The sequence below is a fragment of the Schistocerca piceifrons genome, chromosome X (genome assembly GCF_021461385.2).
Source record: "Schistocerca piceifrons isolate TAMUIC-IGC-003096 chromosome X, iqSchPice1.1, whole genome shotgun sequence".
Classification (NCBI taxonomy): Eukaryota; Metazoa; Arthropoda; class Insecta; order Orthoptera; family Acrididae; genus Schistocerca; species Schistocerca piceifrons.
In genome coordinates this window covers 538,493,379-538,518,076 of record NC_060149.1, presented here as the reverse complement: position 1 = coordinate 538,518,076, position 24,698 = coordinate 538,493,379, and the positions used below count along the sequence as shown (strand labels likewise).

General features: G+C 40.9%; 1 long non-coding RNA gene across 3 annotated transcripts in view; it reads left to right on the top strand.

Annotated features, from left to right (window-relative positions):
• Window positions 1–24,698, top strand: part of LOC124722983 — a 145,141-nt gene that overhangs the window by 25,887 nt on the left and 94,556 nt on the right. Inside the window, exon 1 of one of the 3 annotated variants that reach the window (XR_007006473.1) lies at window positions 20,142–20,341. The exons of the other annotated variants lie outside the window; for them this stretch is intronic. This is a non-coding gene — a long non-coding RNA (uncharacterized LOC124722983). Of the gene's footprint in view, window positions 1–20,141; window positions 20,342–24,698 lie in introns of those variants that run through there. 3 annotated transcript variants of the gene reach the window in all.

The following is a 24,698-nucleotide window of genomic DNA, read 5'->3' as shown; positions in this document are numbered from 1 at the left end:
GAAACGTGTGATATTGATCCTGCTACCGTAACAAAAATTGATTCTCAGTGGCTAAATTTAACTCTTGTCAAATGGTCTGAAACCACAGGCACTGTTAATTTCTGGTGGGAAGTCGTTAAATATAAAGATGCAGGTGACAGCAACCCATTCCATGAATTGACAATATTTGCATTTTCACAACTAGTGTCACCATGGTCGAATGTAGAAATGGAAAGACTTTTTAGTGCAAAATATGTTATAAAAACTAAAGTGAAGAATGATGTGAAATCCAAAATGACGAATTCGCTGTAGTCGATTCGATCAGGAATGAGAAGGAAGAAACAAATTTGCCACAATTATGAACTGCCAACAGACATGCTGAAACAGATAGGAACTGTTACGGAAATAAAACACCTGAATTTATTTCACCTGCTACTACCTCTGCCTCTGGTGTTGAACCTTCTGTCAAAGAAGACGTTGATGACCCCGAGCTGTTTATTTTTTCTTAGGTGAGTTCAGTGAGACATATATCATAATACTGTACTAGCTTTAAATTTTAGGGATAAAATTAATTTATAATGTTTTTTGGCTACTCATCATACTCTTTGCTTAAAAAATAACACTATATTGGTTTTGTTAAATGCACGAAAAAATCCAGTGGGTTCTGGCAGCACCCCCTATAGGGGGTGCTGGTTCTGGTGGCAACTCTGCATGTAAAAACATGGCTGCGACTCGTTTCACCAGTTATTGTGGTTGGTCGTCGTTTCGTTTAATTTCCCTTTTTATCCCTCGTTAAATAAGACCTATACTGAATGAAACATGCTTAATGTATATCAATCACTGTTTGTTTATATCCACAATGCGTTTCAAAGGATTAAACCTCCATCATAAGGTGGATTTATACATGTTAATATGACGTGTGTGTTGCGTTACAACTTCAGGGTAGCTAGTGGCACTGTCTCCAGTGCTTAGAGGCTCGTTCCTCTGTTGTAATACATCATATGAATTGTCACGATTTGTATACAAAGATGTTAAACCTTTGAAACGCGTTGTGGATATAAATAAACAGTGACTGGCAAAAGTAAACGTGTTGTTTCATTTGCTGTCAATAATTCATAGTGTAGCCTAACCTAGAAGTTTTGCATTCAAGAACTTTACATTAGAATTTATAGTTATTCAGGCAGCACAAAGCACTCTGAAGTGAAGTTCAGTTGGGAATTGCCATATATTTTAATAAATAGTACAAATATAAAAACTAAACATAAATGTGTTCATAACTGGTTGAAGTTAGTTTCATTTTCAGATTTTCTTTCTATGTCTGGAGGTAGGGGTGCTAACTTCCATGTCTGTAACACATTTGGTTTCTCTTCTTTTTATCATTAGTCTTGTGCTTGGTCTGATGTGGCCCACACGACTTCCTCCTGTGTGCCATCATCTTCACCTCAGGGTAGTATTTGCTCCCAACACAGCATAAAGTGGAGCTACTTTCCCCTAAGGGGGTAACTTTTCTCCAACTCTGAAAAAAGCTTCAATCTTGCTTAGCACCAATTCCAATAAACATTTCGAAACAGTTTTGATTCTGCTCAACAGTTGATAGTTTCTACTAGCTCACATGTTTGAGTTATTCTGCCACTAGCTAGCTTGCATATTTTCTGCAAACCAAGTCTGTAATAATGAATTTTAGGTAATTTTTGACAAGAAGAAGCGGTATTTTGCTACCAGAAAACTGCATAAACAGAAGCCAAATGAGATTCATTTATCTGTAGAAATTAGTTATCGTCTATATCATACCCATGAACTTGTAATCAGCAAGTTATTTATCACTGTATGATCGAAAACAGCCATGAAGGTTATTTTCTGGGGAAAATGGGACAACTTTGTACCACTGGAAAAGTAGAACAAAGTAAGTCCACAGCATTTCCATTACTTTGTTTTAGACCTGATTCAGCAAAGGATGAATCATATTATGTTGAAAATGGTTACTGCTAAGAGATTAATTTTATTATTGTATGGTTTGTGTGTAAAAGGTAGCTATGATCTTGTCAATTTGCCATTTGCAGCACTAAAAACCTGAAGAACGCCTGGAATCCATAAGAAATGGAGCATTTGCTTTAAATGTCACAACATGCTTCTAAATCAGTGCCAGGTGCTAGTAAACAATTTAAGAAGGGGTAAATTCAGACAGTGTTTGATTATTTAAATTATTGATGTAAGTTTGGACAAAGATTGTGAATCATATAGAAGAAATCAAATGGGAATGTTAGCAGCATCTTCTGAGAATCAAGAGAGGCTACCAAAAACACTGGAAAAACTGAGACCAATCATTGAAAGTTTTATCAACAATGGTGGAACCATAAATACCATGATTCCATCTCTTGATAGATGGAAATGGCCTGTAAATAAAGATGTACTTTTTCACAAATGAGATGATGTAGTTGAAGGTATAAACCCCTTAAAATTGTTAATGGAAAGAGGCATTTTCTCAGTGCCAGAGTTAGTCAGTGGTGATGAATTTGGGTAAAATATTTTCCTGGTGTAGTCACTGACATTTTGACACACCAACATACCTAATGGAACATTGTCTTTTTCTTTGATAACAAAATAAATTTGAATCTTGGTCATACCTGTTACCTTTTAATATATTAAAAACAGTTGTCCCTTCAGTACCAAAAATTACATACATATTGGTTTACTATGGTCCTATAAAGTAACACAATAAATTTTAAAGAGGGCAACATTGCCCCTAGCTATTATACTGTCTTAAAGTAATGTTTTATATTATGTAGGGCAAAGTAACTTACTACAGGGGCTGCTTTGCTCCAATTTTTAAAACATTATAATATTAAAACATGCATCATCGATGTGTTTTATGTTACTGATGGTTTTTTCACTGTTTTGCGAAAGACTAACCTCATTTTTAGAAGTTATTTGACAAACCTACTTTGCATTACATGATCTGTGTAAAAGTGGAGCAAAGTATGCCTGATATACAGTACTCAGCTACAGTGTCTGTTGGATAACCTCTGCCTCCACCCCCCCCCCCCCAACGATCTTTACCCTCTACAATTGCCTCTAATATCATGGAAGTTATTCCCTAATGTCTTAACAGATGCCTTATCACCCTGTTTGATCTTGTCAAAGTACGCTCTTCTTCCTTTCTTTGTCAGTTCTACAGAGAACCTCCTTGTCTCTTGTCTTATCACTACACATAGCTTCAGGCTTACTTTACATCTGTATTTATATGTACATGACCACATTTTCTATAATTAATGTAGCATCTGCATACATTTTAACAGTTTCTGCTAATGTCAACCTTTTTTAGTTTTGTGCAGTACACCTGTTTCTAGCGAACTAGTGTATTCATCCAGCTGCGTCTTCTTGAAATTAATATTCCACACGCAATAAATCAACTTATATGATAAGATGAAACAACACTTTGATGATTTTCAGAATGGAGTTCATGACGCAGAAACATGTTTTAGTTTATAAGTTAAGATTTTTTTATTGCTGAGTAACGCACAGTGATCATTCTTTGTCCTAAAGGGGATCCGGATTTCGATAGTAACATGATAGTCAATGTTTTACACAATCATACTTTCTCACTTTAAAACAAAAAACACCCCAAATTAGTACCGATTAGGTTACCTGGGTTACACTACAGACAAGAGGTACCAGTAATACAGTCATACCTTTTCATTTAAAAGAGAGAGAGAGAGAGGAGGGAGGGAGGGAGTGGAATCAACCTTCTAGCACCGCTATACAGGATGTCCAAAGAGGAGTGGTCAATATTCAGTGATATGACAGGAGCGATCATTCGAAGGAAAGATGTATAGTAATCGAAGGCTCTAAGACGCATACCTTAAGAACTATGAACACTCTTTCATCTTCAGACCCATGAAACTCATCTCTTCTACTGAATACGTGCTCATAACTCTTGACTTATGCATTTTAGAGGCCATGTTTACTAGACAATTTTTTCTTATTTTAGTCCCTATTACCGTTTCCGAAAATACGGAGACCAAAGTGGGGAGATTTGTTTCACAGTATCGAAGATAAAGTGCACATAGCTTTAAAGGCAGGCATTTTAGACTCACGTTTACTAGACTTTTTTGCGTTGAATGGTTGTTCCTCTCACATCACTGAATATTTACTACTTCTCCTGGAATACTCTGTATATGATGTGTTGTCACCGATGTTCACCTTATTCTACGTTCTTATCGAGATCCGGACTAGAATCGTCCTAAAAGCGTGATGAGTCGTTCCGCTGAAGGTGTCCTCATTTTGAGGTTTCAGGATATGGTAACCTGACATAATTTTCAAGATCCTTCTATAGCACCACATCTCAGCTGCTTCGGTTCTCTTATTTTATTGTTTTCCAGCAGTCCACGATCACTATCAAACAACGCTGTGCTCGAAACATACAGTCTCAGAAATTCGTTCCTCAGATTAAGGCTGACGTTAGATACCAGTAGACTTCTCTTGGCCAGGAGCACCCTATTTGCCTGTGTTAATGTGGTTTGTAAGTCCTCCTTGCTTCGTCTAAACGTGTTATGTTGCTTGATAGCAGAATTTCTACTACTTCTCATCGCTTTTTATCTTTCCTAGATTTGCTGCCGGTTCGTAGTCTGTGCTCAATTAGACTGTTAATTCCATTCAACAGGTCATGTAGTTCTTCTGCAATTACACAGAGGACACCAGTGTCATCAGCGAGTTTTATAAGGAGCCATCAAAAAGTTTCCATTCAAGGCCGTACAGTTCAGAATCGGCACACCAATCGGGCAAAATCGCCGTGACCTTAATCATCCCACCGATCACCAGGCTGAAGGTACCCGTTTGGTAAAACACCATGACCTGCTGCATGAAGTCCTAACTTCTTGCTGCATGCCTCCTCCGACAGGTATCGTCGACTCTTCAAGGCTTTATTTAAGGGATCGAAGGTGTGATGATAACATGGAGAGATATCAGGATTATGGATATGGTGCTCGAGTGTCTCCCACTTGAGTTGGCGTAACTTCTGTCATATATCTGCGATTTGGGGAGGTGTGTTATACTGAAGCAGCAGCATCCCTTGGCGCGCACCATTCCACAGTGATGGATTTCATCATCTATGCTACCCCTTCTTCATTCTCCAGTGGATGTCTGCCGGTGTTTGTCCTTCAGCACACGAGAAAAGAATAACAGCTCGTTGGTCCTGTTTGGAAGCGTTTGGTGATAATGTCGCCATAGTTCCTGTTTCAGTATAACCACGCACGTCGGAAAGACACAAATGCCACATTGATCTAGAGGGACCAGACGTCCCGTTTTTAACGGAACTGTCCTTATTTTCATTCTGTGACCTGTTGTCCCGCAAGATATTCAACGGGACTCCAAATGTCTCATTTTTTGCAATTAGCAGTAACCGTTTCTTCTGCTTCATTTTGTGTTTTTATTTATTTTTAACGTCAATTTAGTGTCATAGACATAGCTTTTTAACATTTTTTTTGAGTCTTGCTTAGTCTTGAACGCAAAGATGGAATAAGGAAGCATTCTTTTGATCATGGGATGAGGTGAGGTGTGAACAGATTTTCCGTCATTATGCTCTGTGCCAGTGACCTGAGCTTCGCGATCCGCATCGATTATTTGCTACTGCGGAAATAAAGGACGGATGTGACAATTTTCGTTAAAGAACTAATAAGGCTATCAATGTTCAGTTGTAATTGTAGTTACGAATTACCTAGTCACTGTTAGATGATATAAATTTGTAGTAGATGCAGCCGACACGACATCTTCGGACTGTTACAGACAAATGAGAAGTAGGCAGCAGTTTCAGCACTGAGTTCGCCAAGCTTGCTTTGGTGCGCTCCATTGTCTGTTGTTTGCTGTGCGTGAAACTAACTCGTACCCGTTAATATGGGAAGGTAAAATGTTCTTTCTAGCAAACCATGAAAGAAGAGTACCCTTTCTGGAAGAAAACCACGAGTATGAAGGTAGAATGTACGTTGTGTCGTTAAGCTATTTCTATTGAAGACGGAGGACGTGCCGATATAGCGCATCACGTAAAAAAAAAAAAAAAAAAAGAAGCACATATTGGCAGTTTCTGCGAGAACTTCTAGCAGGGTAACTTGCTCTGTAAATACGAATAAACTACAAACAGACGAAGATAAACGCATCACTGCGGAAGAAGAACCGTTTGCGTTCCATTCCGCAAAACGCAATCATTTCTTCCTTTCAATGGACGGCTCTTCTCATCAGAGGCCTGAGAAGAAATTCATATATTACAGGACAAAATGCGGGTCGATTCTAGTGAACGTTTATCGCCGTACGCAGTGCATGCAGTTTAACAGAACTTACAGATACGAAGTATGTCTCTGTGATGGCGGATGTATCAAACCACAAAAGCTTAAAGCTGGTGCCGACTACAGCTACGTATTTCATTCCTACCAAAGGTCTTCAGTGTAAAACAATCTGTCTTCAGAACACTGGTGGAAAAACGGCAGAATTATTAGCTAGCTATATTCTGTATATTTGAAAAAAGCAAAATATAGTTAACAAAATAGTCACATGTTGTGCAGATAACTGTACTAACAACTTTGATGGATGCAAGAGTGCAGAAACAAACAATGTTTATTCCAAAGTGAACAGTGTTCTCAAGATGAACATTCAAGGCATCGATCGTGCAACCCATGAGGTACACAATGGAGTTCAAACAAGTGAAGACATTTTTTCCAATCTCACGAAAGCAGTAGTAAATAAAATGTTTCTCATTGTGTGTCTGGAGGCACTGAAATCATTCTGTGATTTTGCTGATACTGAATACAAGCATGTTCTAGGTAGTATTAAAACTAGATGGTTGTCATTGTTGCCAGAAGTTACAAGAGTTACTGATATGTATGAACCTTTGAAATTTAATTTTCTGTCTCAGGTTAGGTGTTCTAGATCACTGGAACATTTTTTTTAACCACAGTTACTTCTTAGGATTCATTTCACACAAAGTCAATTGAAAATGTTTTCAGATTCAATCCAAAAGTTGAAAAGAACCATGATTTCAGCTACTGAATCAACTGAGGAGTTAAAGGTGTGTAAAGAAAAAACTCAGTAACAGGAAATTTAGTAAATTTCAAACCTAAGTTATTTCTTCAATTTTAATAAACCTGGAAAAGGAAGGCATTTTCACTCAGTCAGAATATGAGACGATTACCAATTTATTTTCTGCCACTTTTGTGACTTATTTAGAAATGTGGGCTTCTCCATTTTCAATTGTCTGTCAATTCTTAGAGTAGTAGATTCAGATGCAACATTTCCGATAGAGGAAATATATTATTTGAATAGGTAGGATGTATGAACAATTTTGTATCCAAGAAACTTGAGGAATGGGACAAAGCTAATTTGGAAACAGACAACAGATGGTGTGATGTATTCCATACATCTAAAAGTACAGGTACTTCATGTAAAAATATAGAGAAACTTGCAAATGTTGCTCTTGCTGTTGTGGAAAGGGTATTTTCAGTTGTTAGTTTCCTTTGGATTGATGAAGAAAACCGTTTTACCACTGAAACTGCTGAAACAATTGTAATAGTTAAGGCCCATTATGAAGACCTTACTGCAACGAGTTCTGCTACCTTCTGTTAACCAAGTCAAAGCTTCTGAAAGATATTAGGTCTTCTGATAACTTTGAAGTTAGTATCGGCGCTCCTGATACAATAGCTAAACAGCCTACAGATTTTTGATGTCTACATAAGTGCTCATTTGTTAGAAATAATTCTATCAGTTTCTCAGTATTTTGAATAATAGTCAGTTCTTGGAAAAACAACGAATTATGAAATGATGCACTACTGTTACAAGCATGTTTTGAAGTGTCGTATTTAAATACGCGCAGTTTTATATGTATAAACTCTAGTTTTTATTCATTTTAGTAAAGCGTTGCAGTCATATACACAGAATATTTTCTTCTTGTCTAGTGTCCCGTATTGTCCGGTTTTCTTACTCAAATTTTTCGCAAATGTCCCGTTTTTTCACATGAAAAATCTGGTCACTGTAGACTAATCCTTTGCCTACATGTCGGTGCCTATGTACCCACATACGGAGATGCATTACGTGGCATATACGCTGTAACTCAGACTGAAACTTTTCGATCGGCCCTTATAACACTGACATATTTTCACCATGAATTATAATCCCACTCTTGAACCATTCTTGTACTAAAACTTTTATCCATTATGCGACTGATTGTAGTAATTTGTGGAAACTCTCATTTGTTTATTTCTGTCGCTGCCTCTTCGATGTACAGACTGAACAATAGGAGCAGAAGATTGCATCTCTGTCCTACACCCTTTCTAATCCGAGCACTTCTGTCGTGGTCTTTCACTCTTATTGTTACCCCTTCGTTCTTATACATATTGTATATTACGCATTTTTTCCCTATAGTTTACTGATATTTTCTGAGAAATTTGAACGTCTTGTACCATTTTACATTGTTGATAGACAAATCCTATGATGTTATCTTGATTTTTCTTAATTCTTGGTTCCATAATCCGGTGGAATGCCAGAACTGCCTCTCTGATGCCTTTACTTACCCTAAAGCCAAGTTGTTCGACGTCTAACAAATTGTCCATTTTCTTTTTGCATTCTCCTGTATATTATTATTGTCAGCAAATGTGATGCAAGAGCTGTTAGGCTGATGTGCAATATTTTTCGCACTTATCTACTTCTTCTGCCTTTGGGATTGTGTTGATGATATTTCTTCAGAACTCTGATGGTATAGCTCCTGTTTCATAGAGTAACAAACCAACTTGAATAGTCATTTGGATTTCCGCATCCTCCAGTGGTATATTACACCAGGGGGACAAGGCGGGCATCAGCGCATTTCGTTAGTGCGGGTTGCCTACATCAGGGGCAAGTATGCCCTCAGGGACAAACCTATTATTCTCCTTTGATTGACAGGTACTTAACCTATTGTTCTGCTAAAAGGGTCCTTCCTTTTGATTGACAGAAACTTATCCTACTGTCATCCCAACCCCTCCCCCAACCCTCTCCCCCCTCGCTGCTTCAGCTACACTTTCAGGTCTGAGATACTGTAATAGGCCCCTCGCACTCTTATCAATTTGATTGACTACTTAATTAACCTCTCCCCCCCCTGATAAATCCTCCTCTCCGCCCCCCCCCCCCCCTCTCCTAGAAAATGCCAGGAAGTCCATCAGGACAAGTCCGGAGTCCAACTGACCTAGTACACACTACTGCCACCACAGGGCACTGTCGTCCCTTCTGTGACATAAACAAAGGTCCCGGTCTGGTGGTGGAGAGGAAGGATCTCATAACAGGGAATTAAAGGGTATATTGTTATTTATTTAAAAAAATCGGTCTGTGGAGGTTGGTTTTCACTTGCTCATCATGTACGTCTTGTAAGAAATAATTACATGTTGTATAACCTAATGTTCGGCACTGTACCCTTGGTGCCTTAACCTAATATTTGGCCCTTTGTCAGCACTTAACCTATTGTTCTGTCAAGTGGTTTTCCATGTAACCCCATTTCCTTAAACTATTGTACCGCCTTTGATACCAAATTAAGTAATTAGTTATATCCTCTCACCATTTTCTGGTACACTTTTCCCATGTCACATGCTGTAGAGCGCCATTTCTGGCTCATTCTTCTTTGTCACCCACCCTCTTAAACTACTGTACTGCATTTTATATAAACATTATGCAACTCAACCTAGTGATTTGCATTTAACCTGCTGTTCTGCTCCATGTCATCCACTCACGCACACCTTCCCCTTAACTATTGTACCTCTAACACCGCCTTGCTGTAAAAAATTAATGCAAATTAATTAAATCAATATTCTTCACATGTATGGGGTAGTTTTTTTTTAATTTGCAGCATCCTATTTGTCAGTGGAATCGATGGAATATAGTTTAAACAAAAGATCGCGAATAAAAAACACATCTCGCACCTCGACGCCCGGCGCCGTTACCGCTGACTCCGCACACGTCCCCCAGGAGTCGGGATGCACCAGCGGTCCCCGCAGAGTGACGACACGGTCGTCAGCTGCCAAGCGAAGCGTAGGTGTCAGTTTGGGTCCCACAAGGATGAGAGGGCAGCATCTCTTTCATACTTGACACCTGAGAAATTCCTATCGAAATACGTGTTCACCTAGGCACCGTTGCTGGCGCGATGATGCTTAGCTGCGGTGCGGGTCCAGCGCTGAGAGAGATGTTCCAATGCCTCCCAGCAGCGCACAGGGTGCATTGTTCCTAACGATGTAACGGAACAGTCCTTTCGTCACAGAATTTACCTGTCAAACTGCTGCTGCTACCGGTGTGGGAGCACCATCCGTCATTGTTTTCTGCAGATGAGACTTTCAGTGGCAAAATTATTTTGTACAGATCACTACATTGCACTCACAGTTAAACCCTGCAAAAGTTGTCTTGGGAGCAAGGGACATATTTACCAGTGTAACTACAATTAAATATTACGATTTCTGATGCAGTCGGATACTGATCGATGTAAAGGTAATGTCTCCTCTTGACAGCTGTGGTTCTGGAACGTATCTTAGTATCTATGGTGCACATAATTTTCCACATAAAAAACTCTCTCATACCCTCGTGGTCATCGATGTGCTGAATCTATACATCCCTCATGATAGGACACACACTCATCTTCTCTGGTCATGCCACAACATAAGCCACAGTAACATTACACTGCAATATATACACATTCTACACAAATGTGCAGTTATTTTATCTGTACAATGCCCAAAAAAATTATCATGTGCCTATACTCACAGTGGCTATATGTATCGAATCTCCTCAGTCCTAGGAAATTATTTAACAGAGTCTTCGAATCAGCGCTTGTGGAACGTGCTGCATCCTGCCAAGATTCTCTCATACAAGTTTTATGAAGGACAGGCGTCAGGCACTGTGAATGCCGCACCCACCGACGTAATGCATGGAAAGACATCACCGACACGGGTTGGTGTACTGTAATCAACATCACTATCGATAGAACAACAAGAGAAATGCGAGGGGACACTTAGGGGTGCCAATGAGGGGACATACTGCAAAGTGGCCTACAGATCGGGAAATACGGAACGACTCTTACTCAATTACACCGCACTTCCACTGAGGGCGGGAGCTTGAATATTAGAGCATTAAACTGATCTCCAACACGGCACTGTACCACCGTATACTGTGTCCATGTAGTAAACATACAATTCGTACCCTAGACCATATAAAATCGCCCCTTTTACATAATTCATATAGCTATCGACCGCCAGACACTCGTACATATACTGCGAAGACAGACAGCATAAGTATATGCACCATAGGTATACTTCTCGTTGCACTAGATATTTCCTCCCAAAGCATAACCAGAGCCCTCTCAGTGGACCGAAGTCACTCTCAGATCTGTTCCATAAGTTTGGGGTCTGCAAAAACACGTTACTGTTTCCACTTGCATGCTTGCTTTTCTACACTCATTTCCAGACTCTGGGATTACAAGAATACATGTATTGTCACATAGTTTGCCATAGTATTATACCATTTACGCGATACATATCGATATCAAGCACATAGCAGTGTCCTACCGTTCGCTCGTGCAATGTAACTCTGTAGATATAGACTGGAAATTATTTCTCTACAAACCCGAAACTTTAGCAAGGTGGATTCTGCTGTAAACCACTGAGTAACTAGAAACTTATCCCATCTGCCAAAAATGTTACGTGAGGACTCGAAAAAAATAGAGGAAACTGATATTTCCTCTTGCGAATACCAATGTCGGTGATGTAACAGATTCCAAATCACCCCCTTATCATTTACAAAGTCAAATAAGGTCTTTCTCATATCTACAGAAGTGGCAAACGTGTCTTCCACCTGCTATATGCACACACCACAATCGATGTTCCCTCAACTAAATAAAGGCGCGAAATGTGCACAAGCAGTCAACTGGACAATTTACATGGGAGGGAATAATTGTCCAGCACAAACACACGTCCATATTGAATCTTCTCAAATTTCCACACGATCAAGAAAGCTATCCAACACATACTAAGTATTAGTTCCCTATTCGGCCGTCTAGGGGCCAACACGATTAAGTCAGCTACATTCCTACGCTCCAACAGCCATCTACATTCAGAAGGCTCCTACCATTAATGGGAAATGTGAATCATTCCAGTCACAGGTCACCAGCGCTGCACGCCAAGCATGCATAGACAGAATCGTCCTAGGAAAAAAACCGGCCTCACATATATTTTATCACTGTATGTACAACTAACTGTTACGATTGCAGTCTCAGTTGAACGACATTCAACAATGAGCGAAGTATTGGAAATACACTCTGCTGATGGCTGTGGCTCTGGAAATAGAAATATCCATACCATTTGCTGTCACAGTGCTCCACATCAAATCCATACCTTCCTTACGATTGGAAATAGTCATTTCCTGTGCACATGTCGGGACACAAACACATACTTTAAAAGCCTGATGTTCAAAGCGAACCTATCACGCACCCCCTGCTACTAAATATAATACTTCGTCAATAACTGATTGCTGGTGGTACAAAATAATACTGACCAAAAATCAACGATGGGTGGACATATCTCATAAGTTTTTCTTGCAAGTGCTACCACCATGTCTTAGAAAGAGAGGCGTAATCGTCTTACAAACCGCTATATGTTAAAAAAAAACACAACCATATTACCATCACAAGCGACCTTGGTTCTACAGGTGCACACAACTATCCATGTTCAAAGCTACACCAGCTTTATAAATCCATGTATGGCATTACCTACAAATGACAGGGTTTTTCCAGACAAATACTGTGACACTGAACATAGATGGTGATCACCGGAGTGCATATTGTCAGACCAGCAGTGCAGTTACACTTTGCCGACAGTGCACCCTCGTTACAAAATTACCGAATTTTGAAAGTGATTCGGCTAAGGAGCGTGGTATGAAACAGTATCTGCAACTCCCTCACGCCACCTCTACTAGATATTTCTCCAGTATTTGTAACACATTGTGTCTCGATGCCATGTCAGAGGCTCTGCGACATATACACTGAATTATAGGTGATGATTGATTGAGAAGGATAACAAACAGCAGTAGATGGTGTGATTATTGAGGTCGTAAGAAATGTACACTAGCTTTTCAGATCTCTAGTGCTATGCTTTAGGTAGAAGTGATGTCTATGATTTTGAATCAAGTCTTTCCACTCAACCACATACCTGCATTAAATCATATGGAGAAGTCTTTTAATGATTACAGCCACAAGTGAATCATATCTCTGGCACTCTCATATTTTAAAACGAGCCACCTTTCTCGAACCTATCTGCATCTTGCAACTACCCGTTAGACTCTACACTACCGTCCCTGCAGCTTTGCACATGTGATCGTTCCAATGTAAGTCAGAACTGAGTAGAAGTCAGAGAAAGCTATGTCTACCACCTTCTGCAACCCGTGTAGAAACAGGCGAAGCCGAGTTACTGTGACAGAACTATGTTTTGACCATTCGACGGAAACGAAGCTTGATCCTGCAACCCGAGGTATTATAAAAGACAGTATGGGAACTGCGGGAAGGAGACAGATTTTGCTACTGCATTGTGGTGCTTCTCCAAACTACAAGCGGATGTTACAGGTCCATGTCCCACACCCCAACATTCTATCATCGTTATTCTGTACCATCCACTGGAGAAAAATTATGAACTATAAAAGCTCCACTAACTTCATCCAATAGAGAACTCAATAAGATTTCTACTGCATTTCTCTCCTCCCATATATCGAAAACAAATACTGCATGCATGCTGGCAGTGAGCACATTTGATGATCCTACTAATATACAGGTATTGATCTACTGCGCAAAAGGTTCATCACCTGTACTGTAGGAGGATGACCATATCCCACAGACTATATTGTGAGTCGCAAGAAACGCTCCCTGTGACCCTGTGTCGTTGTTTGAAACATTGTTTTTTTCTGATGTAACATGCTTTGTACACTGCCATACATTTTGTTTTTTTCTGCCACAACTTTGAAGTCTGTGTCAGGTTCTAAACTGACATTAACACGTTCTGATCCATTGGCTGCCGCAGAAAACTAGACATCGCATGGTGTAAATCATGTTTTTACCGTGGCCACACACACTGGATGATTTTAAATAAAAGACAGTTACAACATAAGGAAACTCGAAGAGTTTGGCGGTGTTGTGGAGATTTTCCAAACTGCTGTCCGAAAGTGATTGATGATCTCTACATTTAAATGCATCTGTCACAATGATGGAATAGCTGATGACTCTGCGTTCCATTTCGACAGATTCCTCATACTGCAGTCATGTACGCGATCACTGTTTTGGTGCTATCCATCCCCAGAAGGTGTTTTCTCTCCACCAAAACTCTTTCTCCAACTCAAACAAGCGATGTCAGTCAATCATTATGTCATACCCAACAGCGTACCAGTGGACGGATGGGGTGGAAAAGACACCATCGATGTACTCTAATAATAAGCATCACAGTTGATAGTGTGAAGAATTTTAGCAATTTTACAGTCATTTAAACACTGAGCAATGATGCGACAGCATGTTTCCCAATTTCAGTATCATAGCTTAACTGCCTCCTATCTACTTTGCGAGTATCATTGCGAATGTAGATAGATGACTATGCAGTACATCCATTCATTGTTAATTGTTGAACACATACATTATCAAAGTATACCAGACAGCACTCCACATATTTCTAGCACCTCGAGCATAATTTATGATCTATCCCTATGCAGATGGGAGTCACAGAGCATTCTTACAGTCTTAGGATAAAATTAGAGACTGAAATGCTCCCCACACTGTCTCTGACCAGCCTGCCCTGCAGCACCATTACCAATTTAATCTGAAGCTGTACAGAAGTTGACCGCTACACTCCGCGTCTCGTGAATGAATGGAGCTAATCGAGTCCTCGCCCACCCATGTACACGAGATTTCTCCAATGAACCCATGTCGAGGAGGTTAGCACCCGTTATCAGTGAATAGTAACAGATTTGAAAGTGTTATGATGTAATAGCAGACGGTTAAGAAGAACAAGAAAGGGGTGATTTCTATGCATGATGGAGCTCCAGCCGGAAGCTGTGGCTGGGCGGTTCTAGGGGTTTCAGTCCGGAACGGCGCTGCTGCTGCTGCGGTCGCAGGTTCGAATCCTGCCTCAGGCATGGATGTGTGTGATGTCCTTAGGTTAGTAAGGTTTAACTAGTTTTAAGTCTAGGGGACAGATGACCTCAGATGTTAAGTACCACATTGCTTAAAGCCATTTTTTTTGGAGCTCCAGGCAGATGGAGTTCGAAGCATTTTACGTAAATCAACTACGCTATCAACTCTAAAGTATTGTTCTAGAGTCTAGGATCAGTACCTGTAAGGTACTGGTAAGAGAGAATATAAACACACGCACTCCTAAGGCTACAACATTCCGAAGTTAAAAAAGGCTATAATGTTAGATCACTTGAGTTTCCAACCTATCAGTCATGTGGAATGCAGCGCTGTTAACACTCCAATGTAATAAATATATATTTCCAGTGCATGACATACATCCTTCTTGCAGGTTTCTCTATGATAAACTATGATATCGAACCGTAAAACGAGAAAACTACTTCCTTTAAACAGTGGCTCTGTGTGATACATGCACATTATAGCTTTCCAGAGATTGTATAGCGTCCACTGTCCACATCCAATCACGGTTCAGAAATTATATTACACCCAAATCAGTCCTACATAAAATGATTGTTGGTAACGGAGAATACCCATTACAAGGAAACAGATAAACGCATAGCAGCGGCGTCAGACATGTGAAATTACAAGTCATGCCGCCACTAATTCTGTAAACAGCACATCTGCAAGCAGATGTATAGACAGGGGATTGCAGTGTCTCACAAACACCTATCGGTAACTTCGTTATGAAACTGAAGTATCGATTTTACACATAAGATGTGACGGGGGAATGGAGTACATCGCATAAATCATCGTTCGTTTAGAGGAAAGTGTCACATTTCATCACACGTGAGATGGAAGTCCTCTGACGACCGGGAGATTTACTGTTAACGATCGCAAGTAGACACTGCTGTAAGACCCACACAGGACAAGTGGTCACACAACTGATGCATCTTGACGAAAAATCAGGAAAAAAATGGTCAAATGACCTGCAGCAACTTCTCCCTCTCTGTCCCTAGAATCCATCATCAGTCTACTATTAAATTGTACCTCGTTACAACCCCACCACAACCGACCACTCTATTTCATTCTTTAATGCATAAGCAAATAAGTTTCCCAATTTCAGTATCATAGCTAAACTGCCCCCTCTCTACTTTGCGAGTATCATTGCGAATGTAGGTAGATGACTATGCAGTACATTCATTCATTGTTAATTGTTGAACACATACATCATCAAAGTATACCAGACAGCACTCTACATATTTCTAGCACCTCGAGCATAGTGCATAATTTATGATCTATCTCTATGCAGATGGGAGTCACAGAGCATTCTCGCAGTCTTAGGATAAAATTAGAGACTGAAATGCCCCCCACACTGTCTTTGACCAGCCCACCCTGCAGCACCATTACCGATTTAATCTGCAGCTGACCAGAAGTTGACCGCTACACTCCGCGTCTCGTGAATGAATGGAGCTAATCGAGTCCTCGCCCACCCATGTACACGAGATTTCTGCAGATAAACCCATGTTGAGGAGGTTAGCACCCCTTATCGGTGTATAGTAACAGATTTGAAAGTGTTGTGATGTAATAGCAGATGAATAAGATGAACAAGAAAGGGGTGATTTTTATGCATGATGGAGCTGCAGATGGATGGAGTTCGAAGCATTTCACGTAAATCAACTATGTTATCAACTCTAAAGTATTGTTCTAGAGTCTAGGATCAGTACCTGTAAGAGAGAATATAAACACACGCACTCCTAAGGCTACAACATTCCGAACTTAAAACAGGCTATAATGTTAGATCACTTGAGTTTCCAACCTATCGGTCGTGTGGAATGCAGCGCTGTTCATAATCCAATGTAAGAAATATATATTTCCAGTGCATGACATACATCCTTCTTGCAGGTTTCTCTATGATAAACTATGATATCGAACCGTAAAACGAGAAAACTACTTCCTTAAAATAGTGGCTCTGTGTGATACATGCACAATATAGCTTTCCAGAGATGTACAGCGTCCACTGTCCACATCCAATCACGGTTCAGAAATTATATTATACTCACATCAGTCCTATATAAAATGATCGTTGTTAACGGAGAATACCTGTTACAAGGAAACAGATAAATGCATTGCAGCGGCGTCCGACATGTGAAATTACAAGTCATGCCGCCACTAACTCTGTAAACAGCACATCTGTCAAGCAGATGTATAGACAGGGGATTGCAGTGACTCACAAACACCTATCGCTAACTTCGTTATAAAACTGAAGTATCGATTTTACACTGAAGATGCGACAGGGAATTGGAGTACATCATATAAATCATCGTTCGCTTAGAGGAAAGTGTCACATTTCATCACACGTGAGATGGAAGTCCTCTGACGACCGAGAGATTTACTGTTAACGATCGCAAGTAGACACTGCTGTAAGACCGACACAGAACAATCGGTTGAATACAAGTTGAATGCAACCTATGCCACACATCCTGACGAAACATCAGGAAGAAATGGTCAAATGACCTGCAGCAACTTCTCCCTCTCTGTTTCTATAATGCATAATCCGTGCTACCATAAATCTAGGCGCTTCAGTCTGCAACTGAGCGATCCCTACGGTCGCAGGTTCGAATCCTGCCTTGGGCATGGATGTGTGTGATGTCCTTAGGTTAGTTAGGTTTAAGTAGTTCTAAGTTCTAGGTGACCGATGACCTCAGATGTTAAGTCCCATAGTGTTCAGAGCCATTTGAACCATTTGAACTAAAGGTAAGTGAATTGTTCCCTACAGAGACCCCAAGGCACACACGCTGGGGCAGCATGAGCACATCCAATCAGCCTGTGAGATCCCTCCAGCCGCGCATGTGTTTACCTAATCACTGTTCAAATGGTGCAAATGGCTCTGAGCACTATGGGACTTAACATCTGTGGTCATCAGTCCCCTAGAACTTAAAACTACTTAAACCTTACTAACCTAAGGACATCACACACATCCATGCCCGAGGCAGGATTCGAACCTGCGACCATAGCAGTCCCGCGGTTCTGGACTGAGCGCCTAGCTAATCACTGTTGCTGGCACGATGGCGCAGAGGTGTTTCCCTAGCAGCTCACCATCTCAAGCACAGCTAAGAGTTTGTCAGTGTTATACTGACGTCACATGTCTCATGTCTATGTAAATAAGTGCTAAGTCTCCCTCTGGATGCGCCATAGAAATCTTTTGCAATGCCTTCAGAATCTGTTTACGAAAATAGAACAGAATAACAAAGGTTGCACTCTTCCTAGCGATCCTAACAGGTTAGCCAGTCCATTACATATCAGCCCCTTCCGGGAAATAGTAAGTGTCACAGAAATAGTTAATGGTCGCTTTTGTTGTTGTTGTAGAGGCTTTTGTGATTTTACAGCTTGTCTGCATAGAAATTTCCATCCTAACAGGACCTTTTTACGCGAATAACCCAGAATAACACCGAATGCATTCATACTGATGGTCCTAACGAAGCACCCCGTCCATCACGTGCTAGCCTCCTTGGAAATCGTGACGTCATGCTTTCAACTAACGTCTCCGAAATGGTAAACGTTCTCACCGCTATGTAGAGACTCCTATGTCCCAGCACAAAGGATGTGTGGTGAATGAACGGAGCACTCTAATTGGCTCTTACTGAATTTACCCGTCAAATCACTCATGCTGTTGGTGTGGAAGCACTGTCCGCCTTTTTTTTTTTTTGCAGACGAGACTTCCAGTGGCAAAATTATTTTTTACAGATCGCCATATTGCACTGACAGTTAAACCTTGCAAAAGTGGTCTACAAATCGTCAAATACGGAACGACACTTCCACAATTACCGCTGATGACAGAAGCTTGAATATTTCAGCGTGGGACCGACCTCCAACTCGGCTATATGTCACCACATACCGTTTTGATAGAGTAAACAAAAAGTTCATATCTTGTGTCATACAAAACCACCAGTTCTGCATCTTGCGTATAGCTATCGACAGTCGTACATAGGCTGGGTCGCACCCCTCGTCACAAAAGCGTTGCTGTTTCTGGCCCCAACCTGCCTGCTTGCATGCTTTCTACACCCACTACACTCTGGGATTACAAGAACATAAGTATTTTCACATGGTTTACCAGAATATCGTACCATTTTCGCGATACTTCTTGATATCAAGCACATAGCAATATGGTTACATAGCAGTATCACCTGCGCAGTACAATTCCAAAGATATAAACTGGAAATTATTGGTCTAGAAACCCGAAACTTTATCGACGTGGAGCATGCTCTAAACCACTGAGTAACTAGAAGCTTATCTCGTCTGCGAAGACCTTTGCGTGAAAACTCGAAAAAATAGAAGATTTGAACTCGTGAATACTAATGTCAGTGATATAACAGATCCCAAATCATCCTTATAATTTACAAAGTCAATTAAGGTGTCTCTTATCTCTAGAGAACCTGCAAACGTGTCTTCCACCCATGTTTCACCTGCTAGATGCACCCAGCACACTCCAAAATCGATGTTCTCTCAACTAAATATAGATGGGAAATGTGAAGAAGCAATCAGCCAGACAGTTTACATGGGAGGGAATAATGGTGCAGCGCAAACACATGGCCATTTTGAATCTTCTCAAATTTACGTAGGGAACACACACTCACGAAGACTGTCCAACACATACTGTGTATTATTTCGCTATACAGCCGTGTAGAGGACGACACAGTTAGGTCAGTTATATTCCGACACCCCTACAGGCCGTTCCATCCGGATAGCTCCTGCCATTAGCCGGAAACGTGAATGATTTTGCACCACAAGCCACGGCGACCACCACTGCGCCCCCAGACAGAATCATCTTAAGGTAGTTTCGCTGCAACTGCCGGCCGTAGCGGCCGGCAGTGACTGCAGGCAGTTGACTACTGCTCTTAGGCAAAGCAATGTAACATTGTCGTTGTAACTGCTCGGCAGTCGGCGGTCGTGACGTCATTGCGACTGCCGCGCCTCGGCCGCTGCAGAAGCAGTCAAGCAGTTGGGCCAACGACTGCCAGGTGTGTGACGACTGCAGAAATCAACGAAGCGCTATGTCGAAGAAAGGTTTTCACGATGACGACGACGAACAGTTAGTGGAGTATGTGAGCAGATACTCTATACTGTATGATCATAAGCATACAGATTTCAGAAATGTGATGGCAAAGGATAAGGTGTGGAAGAAGATAGGAGAAGCAATGAAAAAAGATGGTAAGTGTTTTGTATATACACATTCATTTATTTATGTTTTTTTCCTACTGTGACAAATTGTACAATATGGAGGCTACAACAATGCTTCCATTCTTTCTGTCACCAAACGATTACAACAATAGTTGTTACGAGTAGTAACAATAATTTATTTCCTTTATTTGCGCCTTAGTTCTTTTCCGGGTTGCAATCATTGATTTGTAGGTTCACAGAAGTAGAATTCCCCTGTTCGGGGCAGGGGAATAATGTTCTGTGGTAAACTCACGTTATGGTCAAGTTCAAAAAAATCTCGTCCTCTTTTTTCTAAATAGGCGTCCCTGAGGAGATTGTGTAGACAGCAACAAGCTGTAACGAGTTTATCACATGTGTTGGGTTGCAGATTCAGATTTGTGTAGAACACTCGAAATACCTGACACAAAAGTCCTAAAGCGTTTTCAGAAACTGGGCGCGCTCGTGACAGTTTATAGTTGAAGGTCGCTTTTGATTTATCATGCTGGGCAGACGAGCGAGTGTAAGTCTTGAGAATATTCTTTCGCAAGCGGAATGCCTCGTCGCATACTATAACAAATGGCATCTTGATGTCAGTTAATGGAAGCTTTTCATCTGCTGGAAACACGTCTCCTTTCATGGTCATTTTCCCCTTTACGTAAAAATGCTTCAAACTCCATCCGTATGGAGCTCCGTCATGCATAAAAACCACCTGTTTCTTGTTCTTCTTGACCGTCTGCTATTACATCGCAACACATTCTAATCTACTACTATACAACGATAAGGAGTGCTAACCTCCTCGACATGCATGCATCTGTATAAATCTTGTGCACTTGGCTGGTTGCAGAACAGGTCTACTTCTGGTCATCTGCAGATTAAATCAGTAACAGCGCAGCAGGGTTGGTTGGCCAAAGACAGTGCGAGGGGATCTTTCAGTCTCTAACTTCATCCTAAGAATGCGAGAACGCCCTGTGATTCCCATCCACATAGAGAAAGATCGTAAATTACGCTCAAGGCGCTAGAAATAGGTAGATCGCTGTCTGGAATACTCTGATGATGTATATGTTCGAGAATTAACAATGAATGGGCGTACTGCACAGCCATCTATATACATTCCCAATGGTACACGCAAGGTAGAGGAGGGAGTGGTTTAACGATGATACCGAATCTGGGAAGCATGCTGTCGCATCATTGGTCGGTGTTGAAATTACTGTAAAATTGCTAAAACTGTTTGCACTACCAACTGTGATGCTTATTGCTACAGTACATCAACAGTATCTTTTCCACCCCTTCCGTCCTCTAGTAGGTTGTTGGTTGCCACATAATGATTGAGTAACATCGCTTGTTTGAGATGGAGAAAGAGCTTTGGTGGAGGGACAACACCTTCTGGGGATGGCTAGCATGGAAACAGTGATCGCGTATATGATTGCAATACGAGGAATCAATCAAAATGGAACACAGAGTCATCAACTATACCGACACTGTGACAGATGAGTTTATATGTAGAAGTCGACAATCACCTTCGGAGAGCAGTTTGGAAACGCTCCACAACGCCGCAAAACACTTCCAGTTTCCTTATGCTGTAACTGTCTTTTATTTAAAATCATCCAGTGTGTGTGTGTGTGTGTGTGTGTTATGGTAGCAGCAGCAACAACATAATTTACACCATGCAACATCTATTTTCTGCGAGAGGCAATGGATCAGAACGGGTTAATGTCAGTTTAGAACCTGACACAGACCTCGAAGTAGTGGCGGAAAAAACAAAATGTATGGCAGTGTACAAAGCGTATTACAACAGAAGAAAACAATGTTTCAAACAATGACATAGGGTCAAAGGGAGCGTCTCTTGCAACTTATGGTATAGTCTGTGGAATACAGTCATCCTACTACAATACAGGTGATGAAACTTCAGACTAGTCTGTACAATGGATCAGTACCTCTATATTTAATAGGACTGCCACATGTGCTCAATGCCAGCACGCAAACGGTATTTTTTTCCGTTGTATGGGAGGAGATAGATGCAGTAAAAATCTTATCAAGTTCTTTACTGGATGAAGTTAGTGGAGCTATTATAGTTCATAATTTTCCCGTGTTGAATGGTACAGAATATCGATGATAGCATGTTGGGGTGATAGTCGTGAATGGGCCCTGAGGGACGTGGATCTGCTTTAGACTGTTGTACCTGTATGTAGTTTGGAGACGCACCACAATGCAGTAGCAAAATTCTCGTCCTTCCCACAGTTCCCATACTGTCTTTCATACTACCTCATGTTTTAGCTCCAGGATTCATTTGGTGCTGACCTCACACACTGAACACTGTTGGCAGAGCTACGACAACATGTTCCCATTCTCACCGAATGCTCAAAACGTGGCCCTGTCGCAATAACTCACGTCACGTTTCTAAATAACTCAACGTCACGTGTCTACAAAGGTTGCTGAAGGTGATAGATATAGCTCTCTCTGACTTCTGCTCAGTTCCGACTTAAAGTGGAACAATCACATGCACAAAGTTGCAGGAATGGCAGCAGTAGCAAGAGGAATAGGTACTGCCTAAAAAGCCATGTTGGAATTTCACTGTAACAGACTGGTTCGAAAAATGTGACTCGTTTTGAGATATGAAAGTGGCACGAATATGATTCACTAGTGGGTGTAAATGGTTAGCGATACTTGTGAGCACTTGTAGAACCATGACTTATTGTGAAATTAACATGGTTGCTGCGATCGTGGTTTGTAACATCTGGCTGTTTGTAAGATGATTACGCCTCTCTTTCTAACACAAAGTGGTATCACTCAGAGGCAAACATAAGACATGTTCATCCATCGCTCATTCATGCTCAATATTGATTCGTTTCGGCGGCAATCAGTTATTGGAGAAGTATTACACTTAGTAGTAAGGGATGTGCGACAGGTTCGTCTTGAGCATCAGACTTATAAAGTATGTGTGTGTGTTCCGACATGTGCAAAAAAAAAAAAAAATGACTATGTACAGTCGTAAGGAAGGTATGAGTTTGACGTGGAATACTGTGATAGCAAAGGGAATGGAAGATTTTTTTTTTTTACTTTCAAAGTATATCAAGTCGCAAGAACGGTAGGGATACTTCTATTTTCAGAGCCACAGCCTTCAGCAGGGGCTATTTCCGATACTTCGCTCATTGTCGAATATCGTCCAATTGAGATATATATATATGTAGCCGGTTTCCTAGGATGATTCTGTCTGGGGGTGCGTGGTCTGTGGTGGGATTGATTCACGTTTTCAGCTAACGGCAGGAGATGTCCGGAAGGCCTGTTGGGTTGCCGGAATATAGCTGACTAACTGTGTCGTCCTCTACACAGCTGAAAAGCGAACTAATACTCAGTATGTGTTGGACAGCCTTCATGATTTCATGTGTTCCCCACGGAAATTTGAGAAGATATAACATGGACTTGTGTTTATGCGGAACCATTATTCCCTCCCATGTAATTTGTCCAGTTGATTGATTCTGCACATTTCCCATCTTTATTTCATTGAGAGAACATCGATTGTGGAGTGTGTTGTGTGCTACTAGCTGGTGAAAGATGGGTGAAAGACACGTAGACATGTTTGCTGGTTCTCTAGAGATGAGAAAAACCTCATTTGACTTCGTAAATTACAAGCATGGTGGAATCTCTTATATCACTGACATTGGAATTCATGAGTTCAAATATCAGTTTCATCTATTTTTTCGAGTTTTCACGCTAAGGTCTTCGCAGACGAGATAAGTTTCTAGTTACTCAGTAGTTTAAAGCATGTTCCACCTCGATAAAGTTTCGGGTTTCTGGAGCAAAAATATCCACTCTATATCTTTGGAATTATACTGTGCAAATTATACTGATATGCAAGCGATATTGCTAAGTGCTTGATATCGAGAAGTATCGTGAAAATGGTACGATATTCTGGTAAACCATGTGAAAATACTGACGTTCTTGTAATCCCAGAGTCTGGAGATGGGTGTAGAAAGCAAGTAAGCAGGAAGTTTGGGGCCAGAAACAGTAACACCTTCGTGATGAGGGGAACTGATGCAGCCTTTGTACAACAGTTTGGAGAGTGACCTTGGTCCACTGAGGGTGCTGTGGGAAGTGGTGGTTTTGTAGGTCACAAGATACGAACTTTTTATTTTGTACATCAACATGGTATGTGGTGATATATAGCCGGGTTGGAGGTCAGTTTCACGCTGAAATATTAAAGTTTCTGTCGGCGGCGGCAATTTCGGAAGTGTCGTTCCGTATTTGACGATTTGTAGACCACTTTTGCAAGGTTTAACTGTCAGTCCAATATGGCGATCTGTAAAAATTAATTTTGCCACTGGAAGTCTCGATGCAGAAAAAAAAGGCAGATGGTGCTTACGCACCGACA